Consider the following 27,779-nt stretch of genomic DNA (forward strand, 5'->3'; position numbering starts at 1 on the left):
GCTAATTTTAGTATTTGATTAAACAAATGCGGAGAGTTCAGGCGCGAGTAGGTCACGTCACGTGACGTGCTGCTCCTCAGTTCTGTCAGTAGGGGGGAGTGGGAGAACGCGTGTGTGTCGTCGCTCTTCGTATCTGTTCTGCTAATCTAGCGCGTATTTCTTTATTAATATCTGCTGGGTGAATATTAATACGTATATGCTAACATTAATTTTGTGACCACAAAATGACAGAGAGCTATTATAAGAGATCTTGTGTCGTCGTGTTTGTCTTCACTCACTTCATCATTATCTGGTAAGTGCTATATGTAATATCTGGTATGAGACTTTATTGGCACAAAGGGTTCTTTCGGCTAAATTTTACTTAATTTCTGTCATAACAGCAAACAACTTCTGCAACTACACAATGATTGTCTGCGTGTGCAAAAGAAAGAATGTTCACTGTGTAAAACCCCGCGAGCGCTTTTTCAAATTAACGGCCAAGGCAGTCTGAGCTTATCGTGTTGTGTTGACAGAGACTTTGCTGAGGTAAGTAAGAGAAATAAATTAATGTGTTAAATAAATAACGTTATAAACTTGAATTATGTTGTGCCAGAATACGTTGTGTAATGAATATCTGTGGAATATGTTTAAAATAATACATTAATGACTGAACATGAACTTGACTGAACATTATGGCAGCTAGAAGTATTGAAAAGACGTATAATAGATTTAACAATGTTTTATCTTCTTTATTAGTGTATGTAAATCTGGGCTACAGTCCACAACAAATTTTCTACGGTAGTTTTACGCCTGCATGCTCGTCATCTCGTCTATCGCGGGATATCATCACTTCAGCGGGCATCGCACTGAAGAGATCCTGTGCTTGTTGCGTGGCGGTGTGTTTGTGTGCTCACTTGGATTGAGACCAGCAGTGCTTTTTTAAACAGTCGGTGAGTACTAACTTATTATTGTGTAGTTTCATAAAAGCCTTAATCTTTTTCAGTCACGTAACTTTTGTTCATCTGCTAATAATATGACTATGATCCATACACAAAGATGTATTGTGGATTAAATATCCGTGAATATTTATGTGAAAATGTATTAGTGTTCTGCTGACATGAGATCTGAAAATGTGTTCTAGGACCTGATATGGATTAATCCAATGATCAACGTTTTCCTTTGTATCCCTGTTTTGTATGCTGCCATGACATGATGGTCATATGTCCTGGATGATCGGGAGAAGTCACGTGGTTCAATTATTATTATTATTATTATTTTACGTGGTTCAATTATCTGTCTATAAATTTTTTTACCATGCATTTAGCATCAGGCAAAGCCTGCAATCAATCTATTAAGACAGAAACAATATCTTACTTATTATGTTGTAATGGCAATATCATGTGATCATCTGAGTTAGAACAAAATCTATTCATTTTCAGGTATTACTGTGCAAGTGCCCTGAATCATTCTGTTGAAATGTTATGTGTTTAAGATTCTTTATGACATCAAGATGTGGTTTGGGAAGGACCTTCATCTAAATCTGAAGACAGGACATACTAGCACAAAAACGTACAATATTTTTATACCCAATTTGAAATGTTGAACAATTACTTTACTTTACTGTACTGGACTGGACTGGTCAAGCGTCTGGTCAGGAACTGCCTATACACTTGAAAAATGCACAGAACTGGAACAGCACATCAGTTGGGAGCACATTAACAATGATTACATTTATCTAATAATTATTTTAATATTTATAAGTAAGCAACTACTTGCTGAGTGTATTTAATGAGTGTGTATTAATCTCTTACAGCTCCTATACTTAGTACAGTATATTTTAATCAGTGTGGCAATAACTTGTGTTTTATTTTTATGTTTACACAGGTGTTTCTGATATGGAGAAAAACCCTGCACTGCTCATTTTATTTCTTCATCTTGAGAATACAGCAAGTTTAACTTTTGTCTGGAAAATGTAAGTTTTGAGTTTGGCTAACAATAGAGTTTAGATTTTGATGCAATTTATTACTCAACTCTTTAACTTGTATTCTTAGTTACTCAGTACATTTTATTTTCACAGGATTCAGCAAAGCTAAAACCAAAAACAATTTTTCATGGCACTTTAAACCCCCTTGATGTGAGGAGCCAGCATCAGAATGGATGGTGTCAATATCCTGAATGAAGAAGTGGAGGTAACAGAGGTACTGTATCTCTTTTTTATCTCCTTCAGTGTAGCATGTCCAAACCCATCATTGCACACTAAACATTAAACATTTTTGGTGACTACAAAAGACAGTCTATAACACTTCTAAAATTGTACAAACAACGTATTTGTATAAATTGTTTTGTCATAACAAAACTTACTTAGTGGTAATTGGTACGTATATAGTTTTGTGTAAATTTGTTCATTTATCGTCTTAAGTTTTGAATGGTCTATACGGAATTAGTTTTGTGTTTATTGATAATAATTATTATAGTTAACACATTTATTTATTTATTACACCTGTTATTATTTATGGGTAATATTTGTGTCATGTTTTAGTCACTGAAATGTGTAAAATGGTGCGAAAATATTTAATAGTCTACCTGTGGTCTATTAAATATTATTTATTCAAAATGTAATTCTACTTCGCAGTGGTGGCTGGTGACTTCTCTCGTAAGGGGTGCAAATTCAAAATATGTGTTCAGAGTGTAATGTGTGTTGCTCATCATGTCAAAGTATGCGTTCGTTGCGTCATGTTAACCATGTGCATCTTGCCTTATGTCAAAATACGTGCCTGCTGTAAAAGCGTCAGAAGGGTTTATGATTTTATGACACTCACGTTCACAAAATACTCGCAAGACACTAACTTAACACTAAACTCTGATTACACATGAGATTTAGCGAGATCTGGCAAACGTGAGTGCCTCTTTTATAATAAAACCCTTTGAAGCATCTTGACATGGTGCGTGATGCACATAAGTTTACATGACGCGCTAAATACATGTTGTGACAAGCTTTGCATCGTGCGCCCTCGAAAAAGAAGTCACCAACCAGCACTGTGACTGGGTTATTTAAGCTTTCAGTAAGATGTTATGTTATTGTAACATTATCCGTAATATTTTCTCTGTTCTCTCAAGGTGGATCTCAAGACTTGGCCATGTTCTAGATTATAACTGGTGAGCCTACCCCTGACCTACACCTTCATCCTGCCACCACCACCCATACTACCTACAAAAAAACTGTATTGTAATTATGCTTTTCACTGTATTGTATGATGTGGTTTTCTCATTTAGGGTAACTACACTATGGCAACCATTTGATACATTGATTGCTGACTGATTTTGTTAATTTTTATTTAACTTTTTGTATAAAATCTAATAATTTTTTGGTTATTTTTGTTAATATTGTTACAAATATACAGTTAAAACTGCACAATAAATTTTCTGCTTTTAAAGATATAGTTGTTGTCTTTATATTTAACACCAGCCGATAAAATAACAGTATTTAATTTAATCGTAAAAAAACACAGTAGTATATATTTTACACTGTAAAATAAATAACAGTAAAATTTCCAGTATAACAGTAAAATGCTGTATGTTGGATCTTAGAAAAAACAGTATAATACTGTACTTAATTTTGCAGTATGCTTAAAACTACTGTCATTCTTTCTACAGTAATTTTACTGTTGTTTGAAATACAGGAACTACTGGATAATTGTTGCCAGTAAGTTACTGTTAATTTGACAATAAACTTTTTACAGTGTAACTGATAGGTAAATATCAATGATAACACTAAATACAGATTATAAAACGGGCAGTTCTGGTTCTTCATTCTGATTGGTTGAAACGCGTTCTAAGCCGTGATAAAATACATCGGTAACCTCACGGTTCAGACCACATTACATAAGTATCACTGCGCCACTGTTGCTGCGTACTCATTTATGAAAATAAACACCAGTGTCTTTAATCATATTTTTAATTTGTCTACAATTGCACAATTAATGGCGATATCCAGATAACTGTCAATAAATATTGTTGAGTCATCTCATCGATAAAGAGAAAATGTTGTCTGAGGAGTTTATAAGTCAAGTTCATACGTCTGCTATTATCCACTGGGTGGCGATCTTACTCAACTTAAACACTGACGCATTCACTCAACACTGAAAACACAGCGTGTAAGTTTTGATGGCTTTGAATCTTACATAAGTTCTTTACAAAAATGGAATTATCTCCGCTTTTAGCTAAAAAATTTGAGAGGTGATAAGAGAACAAATGAAGGTAGGATGAAACGTTTTTTTTTTTTTGAAAGCAGATGGTCTGTTCTTTCATTTGATATCTTATGTTTATTTAAAGAAGATAATATTTCTGCAAGGCATTAAACTAAAACTGGGTGGCAACTAAAAAAAAAACCGCTGACGGGGAAAGAGTTCAGCATGCTTCCAAGCATATTTGATCATCAGATAAATTAGATGAATGGTGATTTATAAAATAAACACCACAGTCTTAAATCATATTTTCATTGTGTCTTTGCTTCATCTGTGTTGGTTGGGAACTGCGCTCTGTTTCAGTCACACTTGATTTGGAGAAACTACTTTGTTTGGCGGAAGAATAATATTTGTACTAATATAATTATTACTATATAATTATAACTTATTTGTGTTTTATTTTATAAAATCCCTCTAACGTTATGCATATGACGCTTCGCGTCGTGCCTAACAACGCCCCTTAACTGTTATAAAATGCAGTGTTTCCCATACGTTGATTTATTCGTGGCGCACCGCCACAGAATCAGCGCTGGCCGCCACAAATAGATTTTTCATGATCCCCATTTACATTTATATGTTACTGTTTAAAAACGTCTTAATTCATTGTTGCAAGCACCCAGCGCGCCCTCCCTTTCTATGTTGCATGCAGCTCGCGCCCCTCTCTCTCTCTCTCTCTCACATGAGCGTGAAAAGGTGGCGGTGTTACAATGTCCGTTCCTCCGTATACTTGCTTTTTCGCGTAAACGTCAACAGTCACAGATTTTACTGACAGAGAAGACGGCGATGACTTGACGAAAGGTTAGCATTAGTGTTTCCCACACACACCCGTTCTCTCCCTCTCTATAATGCGATATGCCTGTGCACGTGTTTTGTAGTAACTTTGTGTTACTGTGTATTCTCTCATATTTCTGAATTTGCACCCAATTGTCTGCGCTATACGCTCCAATAAAACTCGCATTTAAATGAAAAGGGGCTCATAACAAGACATTGATGAGAAGAGCAACAGCAGTAAGACTTCAATGTAAATGTATGGTGATTTATATACCAGCTGTAAACATACACGTACGTTTCGTAATTTCCTGTTATGTTGCGGGTTTCTTTCAAATATAAAAGCGCTTAAGCATTTACTTGTATTCTAGGCGAAAAAAACAAGTCTTTGGCTAGTCAGTTCCTGAATAACACGACACAAACTTTAAAAAGTCAAATTCACTTCTCAGAGGCACAGAACTGTTCCTGAAACTGACGTTCTCCCCAAACTGAAATTAAACACAGTGTTTCGAGTTTTTCTCGTCTGTGTCATGTTGATATCAAGAAGCAACGTGCACATGACGACGAGAGAGGTGACCTGCTGCGCAATCGAGTTACCCCTCCCACTTCTGAATGTTTAACTGAGATTTCTAATCCCGTCCGAATTGACCATCAATATTACAGACATCCTGTGGTAAAATTACATTACGCCATCTACAACCGTAAAACTAATCCCATCCCGAATAGGCTATAGTCTGCTCATTTTATGTCTGACAACAGAACTGATAATATGTAAATAATAGCAATCAGTTGTTTTAAAATGCAATATAACGTGACAGATCAAAGAGTAGAAGTGAAACATATTTCAGGTGCCAACACTCGATCAAACCGGATCAAACGCAAAGACGTGATGACGTGACATATATGCTAATTAGAGTGTGACGTCATCACCGCCACAAGTCTCTCAAAATCCTGTGGGAAACACTGAAATGCACTGGTAACCCACTGCTTCTTGGGGTTTATTGCTTTATAAACTATCATGTAATGTACATAAACAACATTCAGAACATCTCAGATAAACATATGCAGTGCTTAGTTATATAGACCATTCTGCAAAATGTAAACAACACTGGTCCAGATAGCAATTCATCATGAAAATAGAACTGAATCAAAAAGTTAAACATCTTTAAGATATATGTAAGATCAGTTAACCTACAAACTGAAACAGGAAGTGTTTCTGGACCAGTGTTGTTTACATATTGCAAAATTATCTTTAAAAAGCTGTTTCAGATGAATGTTTTCAGATACCCATCGACCATTGTGTTTTAACAATGCGTCTACTCTCACGTAAACAATTCCGTTGCATGTAAACAATATATGGAATCATATTACAGCACACACTTAAAAGATCCTGCAGTGCAGCCTTACTGAAAGTTGCCATGCAGGATACGAAAGTAAATTACTGTGTCTTAACTGCATGGCATGTAGAGAGTTATCCACCATTACGGTGAGTTCATACGTCCTCGTTTGTAAACAATGCGTTTGTTTCTCAATCCGAAGCGTGTAGTCTGCTGAGGTCACTTATGTAGGCTGAACTGCACAAGCCATTAACATATTACATGATAGCAAATATAATGAGGATAAATGATTTACTTCAGGCTTACTTTCAATATTTTTTTTCTCCAGTTAATAGCGAATACCGCCTGTGGGCATGACCCATAGACTGTAAAAAAAAGATAGACGACGTGGCATAGCCTCCCTCCATAGTAATGAATTGAAGCCATGTTACGTAAAAACGTCAGTTTGGAGCCAAGGCAAGTGCAGAGGGAATCATCCGTGGAGCCAGAGGTGGAGCCGCGGTATCAAACTTCCGCCCAAATGCTAACGCGCACAATTCAACCACATCAATCATAATGACATGACCCGTTTCTATAGCATCAAATTACTAGCTAAAATAAAACGTATCACAAAAAATAATAATTAAACACATATCAGCGTGATATCAACTACCTTAAAGGGCCAAAACCATCTTTCGGAAACTTTTATTGGAAGTGTAAATTATTTTTTTATTTAGAGCAGAGTCCCATTCGTTTGGCTTCACTTTTCAAGACTTATGAGGCACACCCGGCATGACTGCATCAGAGATAATGAGCTCAGCCAGGAAAAACTGTACTCTCTATACTTCAATACAGATTATAAAACGGGCAGTTCTGGTTCTTCATTCTGATTGGTTGAAACGCGTTCTAAGCCGTGATAAAATACACTGGTAACCTCACGGTTCAGACCACGTTACATTAGTATCACTGCGCCACTGTTGCTGCGTACTGATTTAAGAAAATAAACACCACAGTCTATAATCATATTTTTTATTTGTCTACAATTGCACAATTAATGGCGAGATAAATGTCAATAAATATATTGTTGAGTCATCTCGTCGATAAAGAGAAAACGTTGTCTGAAGAGTTTATAACTCAAGTTCATACGTCCGCTATTACCCACTGGGTGGCGATATTACCCAACTTAAACACTGACGCATTCACTCAACACTGAAAACACAGCGTGTAAGTTTTGATTGCTCTGAATCTGATCTCTTACATGAGTTCTTCACAAATATGGAATTATCTCCGCTTTTAGCAAAAAATTTGAGAGGTGATAAGAGAACAAATGAAGGTAGGATGAATGAAACGTTTTTTTTTTTTTTTTTTTTGAAAGCGGATGGTCTATTCTTTCATTTGATATTTTATGTTTATTTAAAGAAGATAATTTTTCTGCAAGGCATTAAACTTAAACTGGGTGGCAACTTAAAAAAAACGCTGACGGGGAAAGAGTTCAGCATGCTTCCAAGCATATTTGATCACTTCAACAGTTGCACAATATAAATGTTAATGTATAAATTAGATAAATGGTGATTAATAAAATAAACACCACAGTCTTAAATCATATTTTCATTGTGTCTTTGCTGCATCTCTGTTGGTTGGGAACTGCGCTCTGTTTCAGTCACACTTGATTCTGAGGAACTACTTTGTTTGGCGGAAGAGTAATATTTGTACTAATATAATTACAACTTATTTGTGTTTTATTTTATAAAATCTTGCTAACGTTATGCATATGAAGTAACCGTTTTATAAACGCAATAAACCCCCTCGAAGCAGTGGGGTTACAGTGCATTTTATAACAGCTAAGGGGGTTTTAGGCCCCCCGCTTCGCGTCGTGCCTAGCAACGCCCCTTAGCTGTTATAAAATGCACTGGTAACCCACTGCTTCTCGGGGTTTATTGCTTTATTATAATTAGCTTATTTTAAGGTAGACATTTCCGGCTTTCTTTGGATATGTGTATTATGTTTGGGTCAAATGTCATATGTTGCGCATGTAATGGTAATTTAGACATACTAATATTGCACAAATTTTCATTTGCACTACTACCCGCCCGCATGGAGTTAATTATCGCCCGCATACCCGCCTGTGAATTTTAGGAATGACACAATTTTAGGCGTTGCAGGACTCTGGTGTGAAGTGTTAGCCTTAAACTGTGATTTTTATGGATCTGGTGTTCTGTCAAAGTCTGTTCCCCTATGTTTCCCTTCAGTGTAATATTTCTATAGTGTTTTCATCACCTTATGTTTATTTTTAAGATAGATTAAAAGTTTAAATGGCTTGGCTACTGAGATGGGTATGTATGTATGTATGTATGTGTTATATTTGTTCTTTATTGGTAAATCAATTATTTCTGATTTATATTATTTCTTCCTTATATTTATAGCCTACGTGTTTGTTCTAAAACTATTATAAAACTATTATGTTTACATTCAAATTAATATGCATAGGCCTGTTTAAATATTAATAACACTTCACATTATGTGTATGTGTGCATTATTTATATATGTATTAAGTGTTTTAACATAGAAATTTTAGAACACAAAGGAAGAAGACATAGCGTCCCCTTGGAATTATAAGGTTCTATCTGACATTTTTGTCAAAATTGAGTTATTCAAATATTCTTACCCTGTGACAACTTATTTACTTTATGTGATGTTTTATTTTAAGTTTTGTACATTTTGGGACGTTTTATTAAAAAAACAAAAAGGTTCTATCTATAAAATCGAACTCTAACTTGACTCTATAAGGTTCTATCTGCGTGAGCTAATCAGCACTTCGAATGCACAGAAGAGGACCAATCAGGATCAATTTTATGGGGTGGTTTCTCAGACAGGGATTAGCTTAAGCCAGAACTAGAACTTAGTTTCATTAGAAAATATTTAACAAACATGCCTTACTAAAAACATTACTTGTGTGCATTTTGAGGCTAAAGAAAGGGCACTGATGTATTTTAAGATACGTTAGTGCAAGTTGTTTTCAGTTTTGACAGCTCTTACATTTATTTTATTCTAGGACTAGTCTAATCCCTGTCTGTGAAACTGTGCCTATATGTGGTGTTGCCGACTTTGTCCTTGAGGACAGGAAAAATCACAGACACACAATATCTGTGAGGATTATGGCACGCAATGCAAAGTTTTAAAGAAACGTTAAGATAGACAGCCCGAATTTTAGGCAAGTTCACCCTACTGTAAAATCCAGCTTAGGCTGGTGAGATGGGTTTAGCTGGTCTCCCAGCTTGGTTTTGGTCACTTTTTAAACTGGTCTAGCTGTGTTTTGGTCATTTTTTAAGCTGGTCTAGCTGTGTTTTGGTCACTTTTTAAGCTGGTCTAGCTGTGTTTTGGACACTTTTTAAGCTGGTCTAGCTGGGTTTTGGTCATTTTTTAAGCTGGTCTAGCTGTGTTTTGGACACTTATTAAGCTGGTCTAGCTGTGTTTTGGTCACTTTTTAAGCTGGTCTAGCTGTGTTTTGGTCACTTTTTAAGCTGGTCTAGCTGTGTTTTGGTCACTTTTTAAGCTGGTCTAGCTGTGTTTTGGTCACTTTTTAAGTTGGTCTAGCTGGACTTATCTGGTCATGCTGGAAGACCAGCTGACCCACCAGCTTGACCAGCTTTGCCAGGCTGGTTGGACCAGCTTACACCAGCTACTGCCACCTCAGACTGCTAAAACCAGCTATCAGCTTATGCTGCTCTTTGCTGGATTTTTCAGTAGGGGCAGTCTTTTTTTTAGGTCTTGCTGAGGAGATTGTTTTCATAGTTAGACACCACACTAGCCAGCAGTGCTAGCTTTTTAGTTCCTGATATTAAGAGCCAAACACTAAGATAAAATTTACAGAAAAATTGAACTAAAATATCCTACCCAAAAAAGGGTGTTTACAGTAAGTTATGATTGTTATGTCAAAATGTAAACATGTGAAAGATTGTTAAAGCAGTTACCTCAGTATTAAAATGATTTCAGAATGATTGTAGCCTGTAGCTGCTCAATCCTACTGAAAAATCCAGCAAAGACTAGCATAAGCTGGTAGCTGGTTTTAGCTGGTTTAAGGTGGCAGTAGCTAGACCAGCTTAAAAAGTGACCAAAACACAGCTAGACCAGCTTACTACACCAGCAATACCTGCTAAAACCAAGCTGGGAGACTTGCTAAAACCAAGTTTTGAGACCAGCTCACCAGCTTATGCTGGTCTTAGCTGGATTTTTCAGTAGGGAATGGTATAACATGCTAAAACAAAATTGTCTATTTTGTAATGAACCCGACATATACAGGAGGATGGTAGAGAAACTGAGGCAGAAGAGGGAAGAAGCAATGTTGTAAAGGAGCAATGTAAAATCAGACTTTTAGAGATAAAAGTGCTAAAATAAAAATATAAAATGTCATAGAAAGGATTAAAATGTTACTTTCTAACACATGTTAAAAAATTGTTACAACATTAATTTTATATTTAATGTTTAAATAATGTTTTGGCAGATAGAACCGTATAATTCTTAGCAAAAAGTGTTGTTTTAGAATTAGAAGGTTCTATCTGCATTTGACCCCTTCCAAAAATTTACATTTAGAAATTTGAGAGGATTTTGATATTGTAGATTTAGAATGCATTTAGGGTCCCTGTTATTTTCATGTTTGAAAGAAACTTCTTCCCCATGTAAGTTTTCCTATATGTGCTCAATATCTCAAAACAGCTCAGAACGCAGATAGAACCTTATAATTCCAAGGGGACGCTAGGCTATAAGATTATAGGTAAAAAGTTAAAAAGAAATAATAGAAAACATTTTTTATAAATGGTATTATAGAATAAATGATAGTATTGCTATAACCCATTCATAGGGCAACTGGATCTTCACGTTGGGCGCACAAGGGCGTGTTCAAGGTAAGTAGCTTTAGCTAGGCTTGCCATAGATATACAAAGGCACAGGGTAAGTTTTACTCAGAGACCCTCTAGGCGACGGACACCAGGCTTCGGCCTTCTTAGAACAGTGGAGACTGAAGAGGATGTGTCGTAACTCGTCGTAGGTACTTCTTCACCACACGGGCTTCCTGACCCTATGTTCAACCTGGTCGCTTCTGACCGCAGGCAATACTCCCACGACGACACGGAGCCTTAGGCTCAGACCTATAGGACTAGTAACAGACAGACACAGAACACTCCTTCACAATGTTACTGACTTCAGTGGATAACTGGGGGAAACCGTACACCACCTCTTGGCTTCGTACAAGGGCAGATGGGGACACAGATCCAAGGCTGCTGCTCGTTGGGCCTACCACAGCCGGTGTTACCACAATGGGTGGATTCAGGTAGGTTGGCTACACCAGGCATGCACCACGGGACCGACTCGATCGCTTCCCTCTCCTCTCTTCCAACCACAGGGCACGAGATCTAGACAGGGGTGAACTTCTGGAATCACTCCACAATCGGTAAACATGCACAAAGGGCACAACAACTTGTTCCACATACAGCAGCCAGTACTTCCCTCCGATGAGTGTTTTTTCCCACAATATCCACACAATACCTTTACTTGTTGTTAAGACTTCGCCGCCTCCAGGCGGGAACACAGGGGCCAGGAGTACCAGCGGGCGTACATAAGAATGAATGGTCACCCCGACACAGCGCACGTTCCCCTTCGACAGGGTTCTTTCTTGGCCTAGAGGGTGAGAACAGACAACAGGGACACGGCACAACACTGCAAACTTCAGGTGTACACACGTCAAAGACAGACTCACCCACTGCACTCCACACACTTCAGTGATATAAGGTCAGCACTCTACACTCAGGCCGGGGCTTCGCCCTGGGGGAGGGGAGATCAGGGTCGCTGGCAGGACGAGTGGCCCAAAATAGACGTCGTAGCCACAACAAGATAACGTCCGCCTACTTCACTTGGTTCCGGCTCACCCACCTGTCATTTCCACGGTGGGGCCGCTTTACACGCCGTTACACACTCAGGAGGGTACTAGTAAGTTATCTTCAATTATATACATGAATATGAAGGAAATTGGCGTACTCACAGTTTCATTGATACTGATCTTCTCTCTCTTTCCTTCCAGCTGCTCACGTGTAACAAACTGAGTGGACGATGCACTTCTCCTGCCTCGTTACCGGATTTCCCACAGTTCCTCGGTATACGTGGTTGCTCACAACAGATAACACAGGTAAGTACAACTTTTCCTCCAAAAGACTCTTTACGTGCAAACCTGTCTGGGTAGTTGTTCCAAATCCTCCAGCTCGCTTTAGCGCAGGGGTGGGGAACCCTGGTCCTGGAGGGCCACTGTCCTGCAGAGTTTAGTTCCAACCCTAATTAAACACACCTGAAAAATCTAATTAAAGTCTTCAGGATCACTTGGAAATTAAATTTAGGTGTGTTTGTAAGTGACGGGTGTTTGAACATTATGGTCCGGGCGGAACTTCTCTCCACCACTTTCGGTTCCGCCCTTCCAAAGTCACTCCGTTACAATTTCATCACTTCAGTCTGTCTGTTTCAGGGCTTGCAAACATAAACACCTACTTTTATTTTCAAATGGTCTCTTTGACAACAGTATTTTATAAAAATGAAGTCCATCCTTTTTTGACACTCCTATTATGACACTCAACAGCACAAGAATATATTTTCTATTGAGTTATCTTGCTCATTTCGCTCTTGTATAATTAATTTCCTCAGTTTTTCTGCCACCACACTGAGCTCAAAGTCTGCAGTGACGTAACTGTGACGTCTACTCAAAAAAGTCTATATGATCCTAACGTAGTTTTTTTTAAATATTTTTATTTGTACAGGTTAATTGCACAGACCAGCTAAACTGGCTGTGAGACTTTGCCCCATGCTTTGATGACAGATTTAAATATTTAAATGATAAAGTTAGGACTTTTATCTCCTCCGCATTTCTCCCTTTATGAGGGTCACGGGTTACTCATAGAGGGTCACTGGACATATGATTATTGCAACACCTCCATGGTTATTACACACATAAATACTTAATTTGTTAAAAATACTTGTATAAAAATAAAGTAGTCAGCTGTCACACACATGAAACCATCTCAGTTGATAGTTTCATGCTGAGATGAGAAAATGGAGGCTCCTTTGATGGGTCATGATTTCCTGGATGCTCTTTTTGCAGCTCAGTGCACACTTGTGGCAGCTGAGACTGTAAGTGTCATGAGGTTCTGTCAGTTGCTAACCAAACTAGAACAAGAAGTGTGCATAAAGGGATGTTTTAGATGAATAAGCAATGAGAGAGCACATTTTCCATCTGTACTTTCCTTCAAGCTCCATAGAGCTCACCAGACAGAGATGATGTCAATAGTTCAACTCCACTGAAACATTTGTTCTGCAAAACATTTCATGTTTAGGATTCATTTACAAAAGCAGAGAGTGAGTTTGATCTAAATGGAGAAAGATAATGATAGTTATATGACACATTGTTTTTCTTGACATCTGTTCTACAGGTCAGTATTACACCCCCAGAAGGATTCGGCATCTATTTCTTCTTACTGTCACAGCATGCCAATATTATTGTCATCATGTGAAGCGCACACATTTTCATGCCTCACTGTTTGATATCAAGCTGTAATTTGGTGTCCCAGACAGGATGAACACTTGCAGAAAAATTACCTTCTTCAATACACCGACCATCTCACAGCAGTTTCCAGTGAAACACTAAAAACTGAAAATGTAAAAAAGTAAAAAAAAAATAATAAATGGGTAGCTGATGGGTAGCTGCTGGTCTGTAATGGCTCTTAACTGGTTAGTCGGGCCCAAAACTGGGTTGCAGTCAAGAACTGCTAAATACAAAAATGTACGTAACAATCCCATCAAATGGCAAAATGCATATTAATATAACCTTTTAGGAGGATGTAGAAAATATTAAGCTGTTGACATCAAAAGATGTGTGTACAATAACACACTTCTTTAACAAAAATTCATATGTAAATTTAAAATCTTAATTTATTTGGCAAAGCGTGTGTTCTATGTATTAGGTTGGTTGTGCAAGACATTTAACCTGAACAACAAACCTGACATAGAAAGTTGAAAGTACAGCCAATAAAAGAAAAGAGAGTTGGTGGGGATTCCTCAGGAGAGAATGCATGTAGTTTGTCTTGTTTTTTTTATGTCAAGGACAGAGGATTGTTTGACAGAAGATTGTTTGAATTATCCTAAATATAAGTTAGTGTTCTTAAAGTAAAGGGTGTCACGTGTAATTCCCCTTTGCCTATCAGAACATTCTTCTTGGTCTTGTTTTCCAAAAGCATCGTGAACCTTTGGGCGAAGACTGTAAGTTTTCCTAAGTTAATTTTAACTTCTTACCCAACTGCTCAATTTTATTCCCTTTTGTGGCCTTGTTGAGCTTGAAACCGTAATTGTTGCTTGCAACTATTTCATTTTAGTTTATGTCGATTTACTGATTTTATAGTTTACGTTTATGTGTCACAAGCCCAGGGTGATCAGTTGCACATTTTGTTTATTTGCCTTCTGTGTTTTGACAGCTCCTCACGTGTGCACCTATCTGTTACTCTTCCCTCCTTGTTGCCGTAATTGTCTTCCACCTGTTTCTCATCTCCTTTGTTTATTTAATTCTCTTGTGTTGGTTACTTATTGCGTGTTTGTTCTGTGTCTCTTCCTAATGAAGAGACACTGTGAGAGCTCTTCGGTCTCAGACACAACGCCAAGGCACACACCCTCCTCCATCTACTGTAGGTGAACCAAAAACAACTGATAACGGCTCTCAGTGATGTGTTTTGGGTTCCTGCTATGATAATACTAATACTTTCAATTGTATACATAATAAGCAGGAACTCAGTGTGCCAATATCTTTCTCTATTTCTGTTTAAGTATATGATAGAAAGCCCAAGGCTGTACCAAACCGTGTGGCAAATCAATCTAATCTGCTGCCTGTTACATGTCAAACTAAGATCTCTGTTAGGGAAAAATAGTACTGTTAAGTTAGCACTTTTAAACATCTGTTCACTTAAAAATAAATCACTTCTAGTCAGCGACTTAATAACCACAAACAACCTGGATTTTATGTTTCTAAATGAAACATGGCTAGAAGAAAGCTACAGTGCAACAGTCCTTAATGAAACAGCCCTTCTTAACTTTACTTTTATGAGGGTCTGCAGAACTGCTAGGAGAGGTGGAGGTGTAGCTGCTCTTTTTAAAAATGTTTATCAATGTAAGCAAGTGTCATTTGGGAATTACCCGTCTTTTGAATATCTAGGTATTGTGTTGAAAGGTACTCCACGCATTCTATTTATCATTATTTACAGGCCCCCAAAATACTCTCCAGCATTTGTTGAGGACTTTACAGAACTGTTATCAACAATTTCCTCAGAGTTTGACTGTTTTGCTATTGCTGGAGATTTTAACATTCATATAGATAAGACAGAAAACATTATGGCAAAAGATGTCACAGCTGTTTTAAATACTTTTGATCTGACTCAACATGTACATGGACCCACACACAATCGTGGAAACACTCTTGATTTAATTATCAGTAAGGGTGTAAACATTTCATCAATTGTTATTAAGGATGTAGCACTGTGTAACCCAGGTTAAAAGAAACTACAGATGTGGCCTTTAAAAATGCGCGTTTTCTCCCGCGGCATTCGCCAAATCGTCTCGCGGAGTGTCGCAGAATTCTGCAAGTGTTTTCGGGGGGGCCACTTTCCCAGTTCCCTTAATGTGTTTCGCTTCACAGAAAATCCACCAGGTTGTCATTGCGGTTGTTTCCAGAAGTTAATAAGGGCATTGCTGAATATTTAACATTTCTATTTAAACAGCAAAGTGACGTCAACCCCTTCTTGCCAGCATAACAGCGCATACATCCATATGGAAAAAGGAATTCTTCTCAACCACCACCGATAAAGTTTAAAAATTATTCTTTAGAAAAACGGCGTTTAAACCCACGCATAAAGAACAAGAAAACATAGGCCTATGCTTACATACTGTACAGTGGGCATATGATATCTTTATTTAGTTTTACATATTTATATTTATTATACCTTTTAATAATACCTTTCTTGCGCATATAGGCAGTCAGTGTTATGATTTTTTTAATCCTTTCAGCCGTAATTCATAACTGTAAAAATATTCAGTGGTTTTGTAAATATCACTAAAATAATGGATTAAAGTAACTTTATAAAATCTCTAAATGTCACTTATGTATTTTTTAGTTGGTCAAACCAAAATAAATGGCTAGAAATAGAACAGACATTTTAATTTAAAATGTATATTATAGGCGTATATTATAGGTCCTTCCAGATATCTTATCTCAGACGTTCGCAGTCGACACTTTTTAAAACTTATTTATATAAAATCTAATTTGTAAATTAAAAAACAAAGTTTTAAGTTTAGACAATAATAAATATGTTTATCTTTATTGAAAGAAAAACATAAAAAATGTTATTATGGGTATAGTTGATGCAAATAAAGTGTGCAGTATACGAAAAATGCAAACAAATTATTTCTAAAAGTAGCAAGATTTTAAAAAGATAAAGGTGGTATAAAGAAAGACATGAGAAAAGTAAATTAAAGCGGTTTTATACACCTTTCGCTTTGTTTGAATTGACAAGCATTTTATTCGCCACTGTCAACACATTTTGTGATTGATTTACTGATTTGTTACAGAAAATTGTTGTCAGAAGCAAAGCTATTGTACTAAGCATCTTTATATGTATGTTTTAAGGTTAAAAATGTTGTAAAAAATATATTAGTATTCTTTTATATTAAGAATAACAATATAATACATTTATATTGCGCTAAAATGCAATATACATTATTCTGCAATATAAATTATTCTTAACCACCACCAATACATTTTAAACATTATTCTTTAGAAAAAAAAACGCAGTTTAAACCCGTGGAGCGAACAAGAAAACATATGCTTACATGCTCATTCGGCATATAATATCTTTTTTATTTAGTTTTATAATTTTAAAAGTGGCAAAAAAGTTCTTAAAATCTAATGAATACTGGTTTTGTAAAATGTATATATTTTGGATTTTAATTTCATTACTGTCTGTGCCTACCCATCCGTGGCCTCATCCGAGCGCACTTTCTTTGCCTTGCATCTTTTGAAGACATGGGTACGCAGCACCATGAACCAGAAAAGACTCACGCACCTTTCGCTGATGCATGCCCACACAGAAATACTGAACTCCCTGGACATTCGTCCTCTAGCTCATGACAGACTTTGGACTCTCTATTATACAACCGGCGCAATGGGCGATGCGCGATGCAAGTTTTTTCTGCTAGAGTAACCCCTCGTTCAGACAGCCAGCGACATTATCGCTGTGTATCGCCCGTCTCTTTCAATGAGGCATTTCAAAATCTGCTTGTCATAAACAAATGAGTACCATCCACACCAGTAACTGACGAGAGAAGGATGACGTGAACGTGAACTCCACTGCTTTGTTCTCATTGGTAGTCGCTCCCGAAAGTCGCTCGACATTTGCATAAAGTTAAACTTTTCTTAACTTTCTCGCGTCGCTGGACACGCCCATACGGTTGCCAATGGTCACTTTCGCTCGTGTCGCCGGAAGTTGCCAGGTTTCCATCGAAATGAATGAGATCGCGTCGCTCTGCTACTGCTTGTCGTTTGCTGTCTGAATGGGGCGTAAAGAGCGCGTTGATAATATGCGTAGTAACGGAATGACAACGCTTTTTTATATGAAAAATTAAAGGATTAAAATGTAACAGATTATTATTGAGTCTCTTGGACATAAATGATGACCAATTATGAGACGTTAGAAGGCTTAAAGAGCTGCTTCATCTGTAGCTAAGTAAATAAATGCTTTGCTTTAAACAAATACATCTACTTTTAAATGGGTTTTTTTTTAAATGCTACCCAACAGATTTATTGTATATAATGACTCTGCACCTGTGGATATGGTGAGATGAGAAAAAATTTTAAGTAATGCTTTAAAAAAAAAACATTTCGGTGTCCAAGTGCTGAAATGGCTTGCTGCACGTTTGTAAATTTTTTATCTTTTGTTTGTAACAAATAAATATTTTTACAGTATAAACCTTATTAAAAGTCTAATATATTCTAAAAATGTAATTATACACCATGTATTTCTTTATAAAAGTATACAATATCAGAACTAAACCCATTATTATTTTTGTTCAAATTATGAATTTTTTATTAGTTTTAAAAAAGACAGTAATAGTAATATTTAGTAAAAAAAAGATATATATAAAAATATACTAGGTATGTTAATGTGAGAATATTTTACCACTGTTAATCGACGTGTGATCCTAACTTAAAAACGAAAGTAAAATATGTTCGTCCGCATGGACATTGAAAATTGTGAAGTTTAATTAATATTATATGTTGTTATAGTATTATATGTTGTATGTAAATATGTTGTATGTATGTATCTGAAGTTGTAACAAAAGTAATTCCCCCTGGGATAAGTATTTTTGCTTCTGATTAATAGCGCATATTCATCTGAGAACTGATGATGTCTGTGTGTTTCAGACCCTGGCGGTGTGCACTGAAGTGTATATGACAATAAAGTAGTAAATCTCAATGTATTTATTTTTCAAATGTAATTTAAAAAGGCCTATAGGCTCATAGGTTTTTTGTTAAAAAAATTCACAGCAGCCCCTGTTGAAAACGCTTTGTGTTCGACTTTAAATGGTGCAGCGCAGACTGGTCGGCGTATGACATCAGAGTACCGCGAGAGCAAAGGTATAAAGTCGAACCATTTGTAACTTCGACTTGCTCTCGCGGTACTTTGATGTCTTCGTTGCCGAACTGTCTGCGCAGCGCCACATAGAAACGCCCTTTGACTCTTTAAGGCAGAGTACCAGCAACATGAGAAGTGGTGGCACGCAAAAGAAAGTGAAGGTACGCAGTACGCTAAAATATAAAGTGTTTGTACTGCGAGCACTGGTTTAGTTATTTACATCGTAAGTTGCTTCTTCACCATTGTGCACCCGCGCACTTGCTCTGTAGTTTGTAGCTCGCGCTCCGGCTTCTGTAAACAATGGCCGTTTCTCAATACCAAGTAGGGGAGAGTGGGACAAAAAGTGAGCCAGTGGGTAAGTTGACCCACCCCCATTATCTAGGCAACCATACAGATTTGTAGCCGTGTGACCACAAATACAGGTAGCAACCATAATTTATATTTGGCTATGTTAAAAGAGAAGGACAAATTAAAGAGTTATGATTAAAGTATGATTTTTTTTTATCATATCAAAGTAAAATTTATACATACCAGGTATAATGGCTGTTATGTCAAAGTAGATTTATCCAGGTCTAAATATTTATACCATAAATATTGGTGATAGGCTAATATATAAAACCATGTGAATGATTTGGCTAAAGATTAGCCTGAATTACTAAGCTAGGCAGTTTCCCAAAACGGGCAAAGTGAACCAGTTGGGGTAAACTGAACCAGGGGTTCAAGCCCACCATTAGGCACTGAAACCATTGAATATGTTTCATTAAAAAAAAAATTCTGTGTAGTTTCGCACAACTGATTTGATCATTTTTAAACATTTTAGAAAACATATCATGCTAAGACATTACAATATTAATTCATTTTTATTTTATGCATTTGGCGTTTTGCAGGTCCATCCTGAAAAAACATATTTACCACTCAGAAACGTCCATTGACAATCTCCAAACAATAAGTTGTTCCTCAAAATCTGTATTTTCATCTGATACAGACTCAAACATGAGTGGATGAGATCAGAGTACCGCGAGAGCGATGTAAAACCAACCTCCTCCGCTTTATTTCTCGCGGTACTCTGATGTCATCTGCTTGTCGGCTCTTGCGGTGCTGCGTAAAGTTGACCACACCTAAAAAAATGTACTGCTAAACTCGACCGAAATGCTCTGTATATACCAGCACCTCCTTTATTAATTGTATGGCAGGAAAAGTTCCATTTTACTTCTCAGCGTGAAAAAAAGCTTACAAGGTTTGGTGTGTGAGCGTGTGAACTGACAGAAATGCATGTGTCTCATGGTGAATGTGTGGGACTTAAGAGCCCAGGTTATATCAACATATGTCAAAATAAGTTACCCGATATCCACTTAATTTTATAAGTTATAAACATTCATTTAAAATAGCATACATCGTATGTAGTAGGCCTAGATTTGCTTAAATTGCATTTTAACAAAGGAACTGCAAGGGTTGGAATTAAAACCCAACACGCTGATGAAAAGTGGATAAACCGGTTTTCTTTTGATATGAAGAGGTGATCGATTAGCATTGGGGGTTGGCAAAGAATTGGCAGACCTGGGGGTGGGTGGTTTTTAATTTCTTGACTCTGTGTCACTGGTAGCTGCTAAAACTAGCAGCTAAACCATGTACAATTAATTACATTTTGGAATTAACTTCCTTCATGTTGTTTTATTTATACACTTAAAAAAAAAAGTTAGCATTAAATATGTTTTACAAACAATTGGTTTACAAACTCTGGGATGTTTGTGATTATCATCATTCAGAAAAGTAGTGCTTGTGTTTAGACTTGTGTTGTATGTGATTAAATCAGGAAGATTACATTAGTTTCTTTTCAGTGTAGAACAGTTTGTCATCAAAATGCAAAAATATAGCATTTTCTGAGTTAATTTTTTTTAGATTTTGTTAAGTAGCCTAAATCCTACTCCAATTTATTTCAGTGTAGGTTTCTCATTTTTATCAGCTTTCTTTTGCTTTTCAAAGGGCTGTGTACCTTTGCTACAGCCAGTGCTTTAAAGTACTGTCTTGAGCGTACCACCACCTCTCCCTGCGCCCAGAACGTACTTTTAGCGTACCAGAACGCTCCTTTGCACATCTGTTTAAATCAGAGGCTTAATTTAATCCTTTGGCTGCGCTGCCGCTTTTCAAAGCGCCCTTCACAATGCATGCTACCTAATTCGTCCCACCGAGAGCAGAGACTACATTACCCATACACCTTGAGTTTTACAAGTTAAAAGCGCATGCGTAGCTTTTGCTGCTGTCTTGTTCGACTTCATGCGGCGCCGCAAGAATCGATAGCCGGAAGACTTCACAGTATCGCGAGAGCGATGCGAAATATGATTTCTTGACTCATTCTCGCGTCATCCTGCTGTCGGTTCTTGCGGCGCCGCATGAAGTCGAACAAGCATAGTGTTAACAACGTGGTTTGGAGAGGTGTGTGAAACGCGCAACCATAGCTGCTCTGTTAAAATGAAAATACAATGAATACTTAATATGCCCTCCTGGTTTTAGACTCTGAGGAGTAAAAGAACAAGGTCAGAATCAGAGGACTCGCTGGCCGACATCCCACCAAGCCAGAATGATATCGCTGCAGGTCAGATGCAAGCCTTTTCCAATACCCTTTTGTAGGTACGTGACAGTCTCTGCTGTCGCAGCTGTCAGCTTGGTTCCCCTCGACGCAACTTCGGATTTCCTCAGACGATGTGCAGTGTAAAAACATTATTGAAATTGTATTATACATACTTGCTAAACTACAAGTGAACGAAATGTCAATGATTTTGAACGACGCGCACAGGAGTTTTACCACCCGCAAAATAGAAAACAATGGGACAAAATAAAGTGATGACTTTCGAGTTTCAAATGGCCAATATTTTGTTATTCTTGAACACATAGACATGGTCTTGGTGTCCAGAGAGGTCTGTGTACTTTTGCGTCCATTTATTTTTCCTTTATAAACCATGATATGAAAAATACAATATTACATTTAAAAATTTAAATTCAAACTGTATTTAGAACATCATACCCCAAAAATACAAATATTGATGTATTTTCAGATTTTTGTTTATGATTTTTGCACCTTTATTATACATTTAAAATTAAAATTTAAAAACGCGATTAATAGCTATTTCACATTCAGACTTCTTTGGCTGTGATCGCAGTGCTTTGCTTCATGCATGTAAACATCACGATTCTACGCATTTTGTACATTTCTTCATGTTTTGTCAAATTATGTTAACACAGCAAGCAAAAACCGAGACTCTATAGTACGGCTATGTGCAATAGGAACACACTTCTACCCTAAATAACCTTGAATTTGGTTACATGCCGCTTTTGCCAAAATAACTTGGAGAATTACTGTATTCCATCATGTAAGCAACAGGTGTTCAAGGTGTTTGCTTTAATTTCTTTTACATGTTGTAAACATACGCATCGTCTATTCTTGGGCTATTAGACTATTAGACTTTCACTGACAACCTAAATTTTGCCTTGTTTTAGCCAAAATTGCTTGCTGGGAAGCCGGTGAATGCGGAAGACAGATACACGTTTTATAATTAACTGCTATTTTCAATGAACATGCAGTGTTGCAGTCAGAAACAATTGACTAGTTTTAGATTCAGCCTGTGCGCATCTGTCATCGCAACAAGTTATGGTTCAGACACAGGTATTTAAACGCAAATCAACATTCATTCACAACGAGAAATGTTCAAAGTGAACGGGAAGGACTGTGCGAAAATATGATTATGAAGTATAAAAAAAGACCGACATCCGTCTGAAACAGTAAAAAAGTAGTTTGTTATTTATAAATATTATATAATTTTCACAAATCAGGCTCTATCTAAAGCAGGGGTGGGGAACCCTGCTCCTGGAGGGCCACTGTCCTGCAGAGTTTTGTTCCAACCTTAATTTAACACACCTGAAAAATCAAATTAAAGTCTTCAGGGTTACTTGGAAATGAAATTCAGGTGTGTTTGATTAGGGTTGGAACTAAACTCTGCAGGACAGTGGCCCTCCAGGACCCAGGGTTCCCTACTCCTGATCTAAAGGAATCAAATTGGCATGAACACCGACTGCTTGTTGTTTGAAAATACCCGTTAATGGTAAAACCCCTGAGTTGAAACTGAAAAACTATAAGCGGAGGAAGAAGATCCCCAGTTTAAGATTAATGTTAAATAATTGTGTTGTTTTACACTTGTATTGAAATTGTTATTTTTTTCATTAAAACCTTTAAAACCCGTTTTCATTTAGTCATGGAAGTAAAAAAGCAGGCTTTTAATTGCTTTAAATGGCTATCCAATATATCATCAAAAAATAATTTACAAGTATGTAAGAAAAGGTTTGTACTGTAAAAATACTTTATTTGTTACGTTGTTACAAACAGGAGATAAAGAATTTACAAACCGCAAAGTCTCCGCAAGGTTCAGCACTTGGACAGCGTCAGTTTTTTTTAAGCATTACTTAAAAATGTTTCTCATCTCACCATATCCACAGGTACAGAGTCATCATATACAATAAATCCGTGAGGTAGCATTTAAAAACATTTAAAAACAGATGCATTTGTTTAAAGCAAAGCATTTATTTACTTACCAGGCTGCAGGTGAAGCAGCTCTTTACGCCTTATAACGTCTCATAATTAGTCCTCATTAATAATCTTTCACATTCAATCCTTAAATCTTTCATATTTAAAAGCATTTTTGTGCTGCTGCGCATTCATGTATGTGTTAAGCAACCCGCGTTGTCGTCCCGTTTCGGCACATATTACTAATGCGCTCTTTAAATAACAAAAAAACATATTGCGCCATTGACTTTAGACTAGACCAGGTTTTTGTTGCGCTGCATTGCGCCGGGTGTAAGATAGAGCCCATTATCACAAATCAAGATTTATAGTTTCAAACATTGTAGATGTTCAGTCTTGCCAGTTATAATCTACGCGTTTTAATATAGTGTAAATGAGTAAGAGAGGCAGATACTGGGCCAGAGGACCAGAATCACATACATTTACAAATCATAATGAATAGAATGTGATGTTCACGAGCTCTGCGAATTCACAGCCAGAAGAAGCCTTAATGTGAAACAGCAAAACTGTGTAAGTAAAGTAAATAAATTACAATTATTTGCTTTTTCAATTGTAAAATACTATTAAATAAGTAGAATAACTTTGTATTTTGATTATCTTTTCACCCGTTTGAAAACAAAAAAAGACAAAATCACATTTTTCGTTTTTATATTTATTAGTTAAAAAAGAAAAATGAATGGACACAAAAGTACACGGACCCAGAGAGTATCTTTGCCCGAAGGCTAAAATATATTATTAAAAAATAAATTACATTATTATAGAAAAATGAGTGCTTGCAGAATATATATATTTGACGAATCCTTATTTACTTTTTTGTTTCTTCAACTTTAAAGACGAATATTCTCCTTTAGAGATGGGCAATTTTCAGCAATAGCACATTATATATAAAATTTTGAGCTCATAAAAAAATATTTTTCGCTTATTTAAATGACTTTTTTAATGTTTTTATGCACATTTAGTTTTGGTGAAATTTCACCAAAAGCTTGTAATTAGGAAATACACACAACACACTTAACGTATATTTTCTATATGTTAAAAATGTTGTAAAAAATACGTATTCTTATATAATAAGAATAACAGTATGATACATTTATATTGCGCTCAAAATGATTTAGAAATGGAAAAAGGAATTCTTCTAAACTACCACCATTAAAGTTTTAAATTTCTTCTTTAGAAAAACGACATTTAAACCCACGTGCACCAAACAAGAAAACGTATGCTTACATACAGTCCGTGTATGATATCTTTTTTATTTAGTTTTACATATTTTTATTTATATGCATTTAATAATAGTCTACCGTAAGGTCATAATGTACACCCTGTTAAAAATGATTCAGTGGCTTTGTAAATATCTCTAAAATAAATGATCTTAATCTCTTAATGCAGTTATGCGATTTTTTTTTAGTTGGAAAATAAATTACTAAAAATAGAACAGATATTTTGTGTAAAATGTACATATATTATTTGATGTATATGCCTTAATAATATAAGTATTACATTTACAGATTATTTTAGTCAATATATTTAAAAAGGTCAGAATTATATATTTAAGTTTTTAAAACTGTAATAATTGCATATTTCAAATTATTATTATTTCTATTTTGCATAAAAATGTGGAAGTTTTACGCCTAACTTGAAGTATGATTTACTTATATTTTCACATTGATATTATTTGAGTAAATGTAGGCAAAAAATAAATTAAAAATAAGTAGAACAAATGTCAATTTTAAACAATCACATAGCCAACGGTTTTTATTCAGCAACAAAGAAACTGCGCATTTTGCCGATAAGAAACACCTCAGAAACTCCTTGAATTTATGAATATTTACACTCACAATATGGTTTTATTTCCTTACTACAAAAGTATAACATATACAAATTCTCAGTGAAATGTATTAAACACCATTGCATACTTTTTTATCGTGTTTCATACCATGTAAAGGGAAACATGATAATATAAAAAGTAGCCTACTGTTCAGTAATGCAGAAAAGCACAACACAACCATGTTAAAGCTATTTAAACATTCAGATGCAAAAATGAACTAAATGTAAAATTAGATAAACTAGTTAATGATATTGTGTAAATGCGTTCGCTCTCTTCAAAGGTCTTTGCAAATTATTTTGTTATAAGACTCGATTATCATACATCACGTCTCTTCTACTGTAAGTACACGGAAAAAATAAGACAAATGATGCGCGTTTGAGTCGGATTTTTATGAAGAATATGTGACTGTTTATGTAACTGGCAAAAGAAAACTTCACCAACAAAATGTTTGCCAAAAAGCATGCATTTTTATGACATCAAAGTCTATCGCCTAAACATCGATAATCCGTGTCATGTTACTTCAATATCATACAGTATCCGCTCAGCATGAAGTCGAGCACACAAATTGTCGTCAGTATGGCCTACATGAAACACGACTGCCCTCTACAGGTTTTGTATTTCCTGCGTCCCCCACCGAACCCCCCTTCTGCGGGATCTCGCAGAATTTCGGAAGTGCTCGCGGCATTCTGCTCTCAGAGACGCGCATTTTTAAAGGCCACATCTGTAACCACTTGAACCCTAAATATTTTAAGTTACAAATGATAAAACAATTAATTTTGTTGGAAAATTAACTACAGTCCAAATGTATGTTTAAAAATGGAAGCATAACTTAAAGAAAAAATAAATTAATTAATTAAATGCAGAAATAATATGGTAACGTATGCGGATATGACGAAAATACGTAAGACGTAGTCACGCAACAGCTGTAGAGTGAGATGATGCTCGAGTCAGAAACACGAGTGTGAATCATCAAATGTGCAAAATGGTAAATTAATTGTTTCTTTTTACCATCAAAAATGCATTGAAAGTGTAACATAGTCTTTGAATATTAATATTGAATGATTGATAGTGTGATTATTGTTGATATTGAAGTGGATGCAAGCTGATATTGAAATCTGATGACCATGAACAGGTGTCTGCTAAAGTGTTTAGTCATCTGACTTGGTGAGTTTATGCACTTTTTGTTTATTTTCGCAAAAAAATGTACATTATTTTGTCTTTTATATGCGTATGTGATGTTTACATGAAGTTTAATTATTTATAGAAAGCCGCGTGATAAGTCACGTGTGCTCTCGTTGCTAAGCAACGATTTTCATGAAGAACTTTAATGTAGTTGTGAGTATAATATGTTGTTTAAATGTGTTTTACATGGATGGATGTTCATGATGCTGTTTTATTGGTAAAACAGGTCAGGTTTTTTTGATCGGTTTAAAAGTGAAAGTGAAAGTGATCTTTGGCCAACGAGATCTGTGCAACGGAGACAACAAACACTCTGAAAGTGATTTGTGGCTGACGAACTCCGCTTGAGTGGCTGTAAACAGACTCTACGCTAACTTTTAGTCATTTGGAGCAACAACAAAACCCTCCGTGACAACGTGATGGCGAGCCAACCCCGAGAGTAACTTGGATCACCATAGCAACAGCTGGACGCGACTTGAGAATACGATAAGTGCATTTAAATATTTTAGTTTTGGACCACAGAACAATTAATCTACGATTACGGACGAACTTTGAGGTTTTTGTTACTCATACGAACTGAACTGTTTACATTTGTGGAATATATTTCAAATTGAGAGGTTTCATTCATTCTATTGAAGAGGTTTGCATGTGTTGAATTGCTGAAAGGGTAGAGTCAATTATCACACCTAGGTTTTTGACTTCAGAGGTTGTGGTGGTGAAATAGCCAGGGATGGATAACTGAGATTGTTTTAACTTTTTCAGAACAGATGGGGTGGCGATAAGTATGGCTTCGGTTTTGTCATGATTTAATCTGAGAAAGTTCCGTGTCATCCAATTACTTATGGCATCAAGACAAGCGACCAAATTGGAGGGGGGAGTGTATGGGAGGGCTTAGTGTGAATATAGATTTGTGTGTCGTCAGCATAGCAGTGAAAATTTAAACCATACTGACGTAGAATATGACCAAGGGGTAGGATGTAGATGACAAAGAGCAGGGGACCTAGGACAGAACCCTGGGGAACACCATGTGATAGGGGTGAACTGGGGGACCTAAAATTACCTATGGAGACAAACTGTTCCCTGGCTGTGAGATATGACTTAAACCAGGAGAGTGGAATGCCAGTGATACCCAAAAGTGTTTCCAGCCGGGTGAGCAGTGTGTTGTGACAGACCGTGTCGAAAGCAGCT

At 36.4% G+C, this 27,779-nt stretch overlaps 1 long non-coding RNA gene across 1 annotated transcript; it reads left to right on the forward strand.

Moving 5' to 3' along the window:
- The first annotated feature begins 686 nt into the window (after positions 1-686).
- LOC141279951 (uncharacterized) lies at positions 687-3,228 on the forward strand. Its single transcript, XR_012334762.1, has 5 exons — positions 687-929; positions 1,121-1,548; positions 1,864-1,951; positions 2,057-2,177; positions 3,097-3,228. It is a non-coding gene; the product is annotated as an uncharacterized lncRNA (long non-coding RNA).
- The last annotated feature ends 24,551 nt before the right edge of the window (positions 3,229-27,779 follow it).

This window comes from Paramisgurnus dabryanus, chromosome 13 (genome assembly GCF_030506205.2).
Source record: "Paramisgurnus dabryanus chromosome 13, PD_genome_1.1, whole genome shotgun sequence".
NCBI classification, from domain to species: Eukaryota; Metazoa; Chordata; class Actinopteri; order Cypriniformes; family Cobitidae; genus Paramisgurnus; species Paramisgurnus dabryanus.